General features: G+C 35.7%; 1 protein-coding gene across 5 annotated transcripts in view; it reads right to left on the bottom strand.

Moving 5' to 3' along the window:
* LOC105249506 overlaps positions 1-12,247 on the bottom strand; it is a 77,568-nt gene that overhangs the window by 41,932 nt on the left and 23,389 nt on the right. For 2 of the 5 annotated variants that reach the window (XM_025411316.1, XM_011255029.3), the window contains exon 2: positions 11,541-11,778. The exons of 1 other annotated variant lie outside the window; for it this stretch is intronic. The gene's annotated coding sequence lies outside the window, so the exon portion shown is untranslated. Of the gene's footprint in view, positions 1-10,410; positions 10,621-11,540; positions 11,779-12,247 lie in introns of those variants that run through there. 2 more of the 5 variants (XM_020027004.2, XM_011255031.3) reach the window with 1 other exon arrangement.

The following is a 12,247-nucleotide window of genomic DNA, read 5'->3' as shown; positions in this document are numbered from 1 at the left end:
ATACGTCGTTTAACATACGAAAAAGAGACGAAGTAAGATATTTGTCCATGTTTAAGCGCACGCGTTGGTTTCGCGGCAATAAACGAAGGGGAGCTCGATTCTTCGAAGGGAGGGTACGCCGAATAAAGGGGAGTCGATAAGGATTTCCCGGGGAAACTGCACCCTCTCGTCGTGAAGGCATCCGGCCGCGAGGAAATTTGAAATACCACGACGCCGTCGAGGGTCTTTACGAATCTGATATAATCGGCTAAAAAATGCGCTCTCGAATAGAATCGGATCGAAGGAAGAGAGAATCCCATATTTCTTCATCTTTTAGAAAACAATCAAAAATTTCCTTTTTCTATTCTCCGCTCAAAACATGATCGAATTTATTTCTACATAGAATATATCTCAATTCGTATTTTTAATACAAAATTAATATTCTCATTTCAAGGCGCGTTCTGACAATATAATTTATGTTTTTTTAATCGTAAAAAATTACACGTATTATTATTTAAAAAATAAGAAAATTATTTAAAAAATAAAAATTTTTGAGAATAAATGAATAAAAGATATACTCTATATCGCATCGATGAAGCATTAAAAAAAGTTCTATCTGAAGCGGTCAAACTTTTGTTACGGCGCCCCTTGAAATATCACGTTGATAAAATTTCACAGGATAGTAAATTCCGCGAAATTGAATTCGTTGCGCGATGAGAAAAGTTGAACGAAATCCCAAGTTTCGTAAGAGGGCGGGAGAGAGGAGACCCCTCTCTCGTTCTCCCCGTTCACGTGCGAGTTTCGGCGATGCATAGTTTCCCAGCCTCCCCGGGGGCGAAGGGAAGAAGTAAATGATTTAGGGAGCGTGCTCGCGCGGACAGCGACATTTCCTACGGTGACTTTCCGAGTTCATTACACGATGGAATGGAGCGTGGAACACGCGATTGCTGGCCTGTTCCGCGTCAACTGCTCGCGACAATATTATTAGGATTCCTATCGACCATCCCCGGAGCTGGAGGCAAAACCGGAAAACCGAATTCTTTTGCTTCTGGCAAAACTATTGTCTTCAATTATATATTGTACAAAAGTAAATAATAATGACAAATAACTTTGTCTATTTGTACGTTCAAAATTGCGATTTTATTAAAGCTTAAATTAAAATCCCTTAAAAACTAATAAAATAAAGTATGTCATGTTTCAAATATAGTGTATGAAGACATTTTCAAACAAAAAAGAATTACAGAAATATATTGAATGAAAAATTAATTTTTTTAATCACAAATATTTTAGAATTAATATCCAGAAAAAAAGTTGATAGACTATCATAGGACTGTATAAGACGTATATTTCGCGGAGATTTACGATGCAAAATATGTACAGCTGAGATTGGCTATCGGTCAGTGAAAACGATCGAGCGGTCATTCGGAGAATCAAATAAATCGATTCCTTTGACCCCGCTGACCATCACGTAAATGCGCGGCGTGTGATTCTGACCGGTAGCAGCGTAGTTTATCAAAGCGAACTTTTGTTTAGCCGAGAATTTTGATTGCGGAAATACCGCAATTCAAAGCGATATCTCTCGCAAGATTCAATCATAGAAATAGCTTATAGCTAATCGCAAACATGAGCGATTTCGAGAATGCGCGCAGCTAATTTTTATCGCGCGAAAATTACAGATATTCCAATTATGCGATTTGATTGTGCAATTCGCGATCGAATAAGATACAGATCGAGAACAGTACGCGGTAAATATTTTCGCAATCGAGCAAATGAGATCAGCATTATTTCCTATATCGATTATGCAGTTCAACAAGAAAATAACCATCTCTCGTAATTTTTTGACGCAAACAATAAAAGTACGATTCCGATTTCCAAATTATTCCATCATTTTTATGAACATTTTTTGATGTTGGCATTTATTTATTTATTATCATATTACTTCCGATAATTTAATTTTAAATTATTGTCAATTTTGACTTCATATTTAGTAATACAAATTTAAATAATATTTTATTAACTACAATCACGATATAGAATTCTTTTGAAAATTTTTAAGATATATATTTAATATACTTCACAATATACTTCATTTTACTTACAATTAGAACAAAACTTATGCAACACATTATACACATACAATTATAACATTATAAAATACATTAAAATAATAACTTTTTTATTATTTAATTAATTTTTTATTTATTTATTTTTTTATTATTTAATTTAATTTAAAAAAATAATCTTCTTTTGCAACTTAAATTTTCTCAAAATTGTGGCATGACGGAGCCGATTTGAAAATCTTCAATCATTCAGCATTGAAAAAAGAATAATAGATGACGATTAAGAATAGAGAGAGAGCAACTAAAAATAAAAAATTATTCTCTCCTTCGTGTTCGAAAAAGTTACTTTTTGTTGAAACATTATCGTCGTCTCTTATTATCTCCGGAACGCGTTAAGAGACATTAATACAAATTAAGAAGCTACGAGCGATTAAAAGGGCTCAGAACATGGGCTCGACTCCGAAGGGACGTATGGCGACTCCGGCGCTCGTTTCGCATTTCGTTGCGTCTCGCTTTTCCCGGCAGCAACACAGTAACCGGCACGGACCAGCGGGAACCGCAGTCAGTGTAGCACGCTCGTGAATTTAAATGAAACATTAATCAGGATACGTCAGGGGAAATGGCAAGAGGCGTCCCCCCCCATCTCCCCTACCCTACCCTACCCCTCCCTTCCTTTCTGTCGAAATTTGTAGCGTCACCCTCTCTCTTTCGGAAACTAATTTAAATCAGCCACCCCGATGCACACTCGGCATTGTCGGCGCAAAAACAATGGGACAATCCGCTCTTCGGCTTTCGCTCTTTCGACGGTGTCTGATTGTTGTTGCAAATACGACGAGGTCGCGACAAATTGATAAGCGACCCGTACAATAGCGGGCCCTACATAGCTTCGCGATAGAATTCTTTCTCTCGAACGCTAAAAGCAATTTGTGACATAATATCGATCACTAATAGTCTCATGGATGTAATTTCATTTATACCATATAACATATAACTATGCAAAAATATTATTTACAATTTTTAGAAAATAGATTGTATGTGTATATTTGTTATTTTTATGTTATCGGCTCTGTCATGCTGCAATTTTGAGAAAATTAAAGTTGTAAAAGAAGGTTTTTATTTTAATGTATTTTAAGTAAAATGAAGTATATTATCTTAAGAATTTTTAAAAGAATTTTATATCATGATTGTAATTAATAAAATATTATTGAAATATGTATTAGTAATTGACAATAATTTAAAATTAATTTTTGTTATTGTTATTTTTATGTTTGAAAGATAATTTTTATGAGAAACTTACAAAGAGTATTGTGTGTGTGTTTTAATTCCTATTATTTAATCTACTTACAATTAGTTAATTTATCTCGCACAAGCATTTTATAGTTAAATACGAATGTCAACGAAACGATGTTTAAATATTTTCGAGTTGAGAATAACTTTTACTGAACGTGACTTGTGTGTTAAAAGGCCGAATAAACGTCATTTTCAGAGTCTCATTTGTCAATGATTGAAATTTCTGTTGCGTTGGACGGGGGATGCAAATAAAGCCTCGGTCTCTCGATGACGCGGAATAAATTGCAACTGTGATACGTTATTCAAGAGAACGCTATTGCAACGGAGCGCGTTGCAACGAGATCCTAATGCCACCGGAATGAATATGAGATATGAGAGGAGGAAAAAGCGCTTTACAATGAAATTTGATGCTCGATAATAATCGCGTCCACCCGGTGCACCATGGACGCCCCCCGCCCTCTCCTCCCCCTATCGTGTGCAATATCACAACAAAACCTTACATTAGTATTACTGTAACGTCGGACTTTCATCTTCCATCGATATCAATCTATCCGAGTCAGCGGTTATCGATTGCACGCACACACACACATACATCTGACCGCTAATTGGTAATCTTCCGCCGTATTCGCTCTCAATTACAGTTAGTCGGACCAGATGTTGGTTTGCATAAAACATTGTTGCGCGCATCAATATATTCCAATCCAAAATTTTTTATAAATTTTCTCGTCGAATTATATGTATTTGTTATATCCATTTTCCAGAATATATAATAAATAATGAAAAAATAAAAAAATTATACACATGCATTATTATTTGAATTACACGGATACTTAAATTTCTACGAAAAACATATTTTTATTTATTATATAGAAACTTTGTATTAGGCGAAATTTAAGAGAAAAGTATACATAATTGCTGAAAATACGATTAATAGCTTTTTATAATTGTGGAAAATATTTATGAAATATTTCAACAATTTTTTTAAATATTAAAATAGTAATATTCTTAAAAGAAATAGATACCCAAATGTTAATTATAATATCAATTGTGTTAATGGACGAATTAACGAATTGTATAATAGAGCGTAATTGCCCAATGATCGAAAATTTATTAAGATTCATAATACTGTTGCCGTCGAAGAGTTACGTTCCCATAAATTACAAATGGTTGGTTTGATGTTTGACATCGATTTTCTTATCCGATGCGTCCTTATCCGATCATTCAATCCCGCATAATAAGTAGTCCTCTAAATAATCCTTTCTATAATATATAAGGCGATTACAATCTTTAAGATACTCGATCAATAAATCAGAAAAAAGAGTTAGTTTCGACAATATTCCAAAAAAATGTCTCGATCGTAAAAGTATTCATTTAATTTATTTCAATATTGGATCATATGATAGTGTTTATTTAAGTAATTAGTTTCATTTTTTATTTAGTTTTATTGTGTATACAATACTTAAATAAATCTATGTACATATCATAATAAAATATCATATTAATATCGTTATTGATTTATATCTTTAATAATGAAAATTCATTTATTGTATATTTTATTACATTGTCTCTCTATTCTATTCATTCATATTCATTTACTTTTTGCTATTTTATAATTCTCTTATTGTACGCCAGTTTTTTTTTTTTTATATTTTCTTCGATCATATTATTATAAATGCAGTTTTATTACGGAAATATCGTAAGCAATATTTTTTACTTCCGGATATATGCCATAAAAAACATTATCGATGTGTAAGCATGAGAAAAGAAATAAAAATGCATATCGCGATCACTCTATTGATCTTGCACTATTGCTATTTTCTTATTTCGCGAAAAATCGAGAAAAAAATGTTGTGAATATGAAGAAGAAAATCGCAACGAGGATAAAACAACGGAATTGCGAAGATGCGGTGAAGAAATTCAAATATGTAAAAAATGGAGATTCTCCTCGAGAGAGAAGGAAAGAAAATATACGAGACGTAATCGCGGCACTTGTAAGTTTTCACATCATGTAAAAACTTTTCGACGACATCTTATGTCATTTTTGAACTGCGAGTTTTTTCCAGTAATTTTCCGACTGACGAAAAGTTTACCGTGAGTAGCCGACTTTAGAAAAAGATGTGGGAAATGTGAAAACTTCGTGTGTTCGTTCGCGACGAATTGTTAATTCGACCGGATGAGAAAGAAAGTGAACTTCGAAACTCATTCCGGAATTTTAATTCGACGTTTAATTATAAAGACGCATAATATTAAGAATTTAAAATTTCGTTCATATTTAAGCGAATAATAAAATTTTACTATCGTCCGTATATTTGCAAAATAACTTCTACAAACTTTTAGATTGTCATTCATTTATAATGACAATATCATTGAAGCCTCTTTATTTTTCCTGAGAAAGTCTCTCAAATTATTATAATAAGAAAATGATTCGTACACCCTGTACGTTCGAGTGAAATTTTCTTCGGGCAGAAATTACGTCGCGCTCTTTAAGGCGCAGAAAGAAAAATGCTTTGGGAATACGACAAGGTTGAAGAGCCCTGCGTGCGAATACACGCACGGATGACGACGTGCGTGCCCGACTGTCGCATTAAGGATTCGTCGAGGGATGGCTTTTGTACGAAGGGTACATCGCGACAGCGCTATAAAGAAGCGAGGAAAGCAAGAAACGAGGAGAGAGGAAGTCCAAGGGGGTGGTTAAGGGTGGAAGTCTCGAAATCCAACATGCGCCGCACCGGTACTTGTATCTCGCCTTGTAGTCCTTTCAGAGGACTTTCGTGTTGGTTCCTTGTCTGTTTTTCTCTTTTCGATCCTTTCGCGTTATCTCCATTTTTCTCGCAGTAATATTATTCAATATTATTACGTCACCGTATATTGACTGAAATAGAGATTCTACATCTATTTTTTTGTCGAAAACATAAATAAAAAAAATACAATAATGCTTAAATCAAGATTATTTTTAATTATCTTCAATTATATTTATTCTCCCTGCTACCCTGTTATTCGATTTACTGTAATTTTTATTACATTGTAAATGTTTGTTATGAGAAAAGATAATAAAGAATTGAATATCAAAATTTCACAAAATTTCTTAGAAGTCAAATTAAATTTTTTTTGTGTGATATATTTACGTTTAAGAATTTTTTGCATGATATTTACATTTAAGAATCTCGACGAAAGCAAGATAAATTTTCTGCACCTTTCAGCGTCTCGTCTCCCATCTACTGTCAACCCTTCGCACATATTCTTCCCCTACCAAGTTGCCACGAATTATTCGTCACCCCTGAAAATCCAACACCCTTTCCCATCCTCCTTTGGCGAGAAAGAGCTTCGCTCTTGCGCAATTGTCTAGATAGTCTAGCCAGTGTCACGTCCTTCTAATGGCACAACGAGAACTTCCTTGTCAGTGGAATAGTCTCGCGTAGATAAGGAACGAAGTGTTTTCCTGTTAGTAACGGATGGAGAAGATTTGTCTTTATCTCACGCGCTCGGAAACGTCAAGTAAGGTTTCTGTTTGGGGAGAAAAATCGCATCGTTCCATGCCGGATAATCGCAAGGATCGCGAAAGAGTGTGTGTGTATGTGTATTACTCCTGAGAGACGGTACTTTCTTAGCAGAGCTACGTGAAAAGGGTCAGGTGCAATCGCATCTTTTCTTTCTACGAGTAAGCAATGGAAGCTAGTTGCTTTAGAGAGGCGGATCCGAACAAAACAGTTCGGAGAGTAAAGGAGTTTTTGCACCATTAGCTTTCGTATCGAGAAAATATTTGTTGTTTCGATCATGATAGACGCAGTTGGATTACACTTTTTTCATTAAAGTTATTTGAACTTATAGGAAATTAGAAAAGTACAGCAATCGGTGAAATAATTCTACATCCTGCGAGTTTCTCGATTTAATCATTCTTTGATAAATTTTACATTTATCTTCTAAAATAATGTGTCAAATTAATCGTACAAACTTTCTTCTGTCACGTTTATAAAGTCAACAAACATCACACCTCGATTCTTCGCAAACTATCTTTGGAAAATATTTTATCACCTTTCGACACCTATCGACACCTATCGACACCCAGAAACAAAAAGAATCATATCTTCCAGCTGACAAAAGTATCAGCACCTCAGATAAAACAATCGCAAATGGATCGACCTACAAATTTTCACATCGAGTTGCTGCTGAGAGCTTTCTCGGATATTTTCGAGAGCAGACAATGACGTGCCTTTTATGGTCGCCGAACAGATTCCATCATAGTCCCTTGCACAGTTTCTCTCTTTCTCTCTCTCTCTCCATCCTTAAACTAACTCTCGAACGAAGACTAGGATCTCCCAGGATAACTTTCCATCCACTCGATTCTGAAGTCGAGGCTCTCGACTGCACCCATGGGATATCTCCATCCTCTCCCCATCGGGAGATTTTCTTCGCGGGATTAAATCTTAACAGCCTTTAATTACATAAATAAAGAGAAAAAAGTTCTGAGGAAAAGAAGAAACAATGGATATTTTTACCAACAATAAAAACGAACCTTATTCATTGTTTCAGATATTTTCCTCGTGAGGGACAGCGAGAAAGAGAGCAACATGGACCATTGACATCACCTTCGTCTTCAAATCGCGAATATTCAGACGTCAATATCGCAAAAGAACGAGAACGTGGATCGCGGTGCACTTTACCCTCGTCGCACTGCACCGCACTGCAGTGCTGTAACTCACACGTGTTTCGCTCTTAAAGGCGCCGCGAGGCAAAGAGCGGAGGTCGAAGTTGGGGCGATTAAACGGTCGCACTTCGCAGCCACCCCTTTCCCTCACGCGCGCGCGACACCCCCGCTGGCGAACAAACGCGATACCAAACTCCCCCAATTCGCGTAGCTCTTGAGCAAAGGGAGAAAAAAACTTCGCTTCGCGCGAGGAAGAAATGACCCGACTCGGATCATTAAACTCGGAAATTAAGACACTCCGCCCGTGAGCGTTGTCAAATTATGACGATTCGAAGTTTGGGAAGCCCTGCGAAACTATATATGTGCCGTGGGAACGAAACTTTCATTAAGATCCGTCGTTGCTTGTCAGATCAGAAGCAATCGATTGTATCAATATTATAATAAATTTTATAGTACAATGATTGATATGTATATATAATAACATCATAGATAAATTAACGTCATAAGTATGATTTATAAATTAGATAAAGGAATATTTATATATATAATATTGATTTTTTAATAATAATAATACTGATTTCTCTGATAACATTTTTCTGCGAAAGATGAACATAAAGCGAGAAAGAAAAAGATAAAATAAGTACGTTAGAGAAATCTTTAAAGAACAATTATAATAGAATCGCCATTCAATTAAATTGTATTCTAGAATCAAATATCTTCGTTATTTCTTAAAATTATAAAATATAGTTCTAATAAAATAATTTAAATAATTTATTTTAATTATTTTAATTATTTTATTAGGACTATATTTTATTTATTTATTTAAAAATAATTTATTTATTAATAATTAAATAGAAGCTAATAATAAATATGTAAAATACAAAAAAATTATAGCTATTAATTTCATACTTATAAATAATATTTAATTAATAAATATATAAATATTCCCTCGTGTATTAATATTTACTTAACGACTAATAAATATAATTTAAATTCAATTGCATGATTTATACTATTTTAAATAATGCTAATATCGCGCAGATAAGTATCTGCTTAAGAATTAAATAATGAAAGCATAACGCAATCGAGTTACGCGTGTGTTTTCTCGACTCACGAAGGTATGACGAAGAAACTGCTTAACTTTCTAGCGTCCCGATCACCGGAAGCGCGATATTGTAATGGGAACGTATGGCCACGCGTTGTTTCCGCCCGCGAATTCTTCTCCATCGTCGGCAAATCATCGAATCACGTAGGCAGACTCGCACACCATTTCTGCAATGTCCGTACGTGATAATTCATTCATTCCCGTCGCCTGGATGTAGCATCTCCTCGTCGAGCTTTTCCGCGCGAGGTCACGAGCCCCGCGTAATAACCCCGCGTGGAGAGGAGTCGCTTTTAGAAATTGCCGGGAGAAATTTACGGAGAAATTGCGACGGGACTCTTATACGTGGGGTTCGCGATGCGCCGACCTATGCCGCTCCGAATCCTATCGACGAAAGGAATCTTCTGGCTCGAATTACAACCGTGCGATTACACCGGTGAGATATATTGCCGTGAGAAAGTAGACGAATAGCATTACATCCCGCATTAGCGACGATAATACGTGCCAACAATCTAACAATAAGACGTAACAAATAATAGTGTGTTTTGATAATTGTTTCATAATAACGTTTTTTTTTAACGATATCCGCATGTACTTGACAGAATTAATCGTTAAATATTACACGTTGATTATATTCAATGAAAAAAATACAAATAAATTATTTATGAGTGTGGGTAATTGTAGAATATTTTAGGTTTTAAAATTATACGCTGGTATAATAACGCATATGTAATTATGTAAATTACATTATTATCACTATTTTATATAAGTGACACGAGATATTCGAAACGAGCAATGTTTATCGAAGTGAGGAATTTTAGAAAAAGAGACGTTTGAGAAGTGTAGAAAAATTAAAAAACTAAAAAATAAAAAAAAAAACATTTTAAAAAAATCATCAAGCTTAAATTTAAACATCTTTCAAAGGCCATCTTCCGATGTCATATTTCGCATATATTAAGAGAGATATTCGGCGCTTCAAACATTGTTCAAAGAGAGAATAAGAATTTTTAAATCCTGCAACGTGTACCTAAATCCCCCTAAATTCAAATCTTCCGGCGCGCAAATATTTGGACGATTCCAATCTCCGCGTGCCAAATTACGAAGCGTGCCCGCCAAACGTCACATGCCGAATACGCCGAAACGTGATCGTGTTTGTCGAAATGCCCGTAATCCGGATCTTTCAATTTTACAAATACCCGAAATCATATCCCCGAAGTCATTCCCTCGCGACCGAGCATCATCGAAGAATTTCATCTCGCGATGCGTCACGCGTACCCTTGAATTACGCAGTCGTCTAATCAATCCCTTTTCGAAATCAAGAGCGAGATTCGTACCTTTGACTCCATCGAACGTCATCCCCCATCGGTTTCAGCCTGCTGACGTCACTACCGGGGACAGATTCACAATTTTCTTACTTTTCACAATGCGAGTCCCGCCACTCGATTCTTACAATCGCGTCGTTCGCACTTGCGTCTACTCGCGATCACGCTCGCGATATTCGGATACGAGCGGACGCGAACGGAAAGAACCAACCGCGCGCGACGGTAGCTCGAGCGAGACTGAGCGCTGCCGGCTACCGCGACGACGACGAAGGGGGTGGGCGAGCGACAGGGCCGTAGGGAAAGGGCGCCTCTTCTCTGACATCTGCGTCGTTCGTACGATCCCAGAGGAGCGTCGACACCGAGGGAATGTTCTGTCTGCGAATTACCGAATTTTTACCTGGAAACCTCCGAAATAGAGGGACCCGAATGTCCCTCGCTCCTTCGGGAGTCACGTGCTTCGAACGAGGTTGAATTCCACGGAAAGTTGCCGTTCGTGTTCTCAGCTCCAACCGCATTTGGAGAATCTCGCGATAAGAGTGAAATAATGTTTATGTCTTCCAGGGGATTATGCATTCCAAAGTTTCGAAGCGTCCAGCTTTCCCTCCCAATATTGTGGAAGAAGGAAGCGATATAGACATTTCGAAAATAATTAATAATTGGAAAGAGTAAAATGCATAATATAGAAATAAAAAATTAATTTTCTCTCTCTTTTTCTATTTCCTAAACAATATTTAATTATTTAACGAATATTTCCTCACTTAACAAATATTATTTTTTAAAACGGCCCAATATATTCAGATAAGTTTTATTTAAATTATATTAAATTATATTAAAATTTATTAAATTATATTAAATTAAAATTTATTAAATTATATTAAATTATACTAAAACATTTTTTAAAGCAATAGATTTCGAAAATTATTGAAAGCAACATAACGTGAAACATATATACCCTTTTCAATTACTCAAAATTTTCTCTTATATCCCCTTTATTCTCGCTGACAATAAATGCAAAAAACAAACAAGCGGCAAATTTTGGATCGCCCACGCGATTTTTTTCACACGGTCATGTTACCATCGTTCAAAGTCTGTTTGAATGACGCATGTGTACGTAATCGCCGTTAAATTTGAAAAAAACATACCATAAAATCCGCCCTTGCTCCTACGCGCGATGCCACTTTACGTCGAAGGGATCATCCGGGGACTCTAGCCCTCGGCCAACTGGTATATCGTCCTTCGGAGGGTGGCACTCTTGCTGTGCACTCGATTAGCATACGGCCGGTCGGATTGCGTTGGCGATGTCTCGATGAAGCGGAAAATCAGGGCTCCAAGTAACGGCCCTCAGGCGCGTCCTCCGATGAGCTCGAGAGATTTAAAACTCTGCGCAAAGCATTTAAATAGCATTTCGAGAGGATTTCGTTAAATTTATAATTTATCATTATTATTAATTTATAATTTATAATCGAGACATTGAGACTGTTATAATCTTCACGTTTTCAATTATAATTATGTTAAACGTGATGGTATTTTATTCTGATCTGTCATATATATGTTTACCAAAAGCGAGTGCAATTTTATCTATTACATTTTATTATTTTAATTATATAAATATTTAATTATAAATTTTACTTATAATATAAGGATTTTAAAATATTTATTAATTTTTCGTTCCAATCGATAGATAATTAATTTTATAAACACTGAGATAACTTTTATACTCTCATAATGACTTTCAATTGCTGATCTAATTCAGAGTCGAGTACATTATTGTGCATCCCGTCAAAGTGTATTATGATCAAAACGCAATGCGCCAGGAATTCCTGTGCAGTGCATTAATTATATTCATCGT

Source organism: Camponotus floridanus, unplaced genomic scaffold (assembly GCF_003227725.1).
Source record: "Camponotus floridanus strain SB8 unplaced genomic scaffold, Cflo_v7.5 scaffold39, whole genome shotgun sequence".
Classification (NCBI taxonomy): domain Eukaryota; kingdom Metazoa; phylum Arthropoda; class Insecta; order Hymenoptera; family Formicidae; genus Camponotus; species Camponotus floridanus.
The sequence above is the reverse complement of the archived record's forward strand: the minus strand, read 5'-3'. Positions and strand labels throughout refer to the sequence as shown.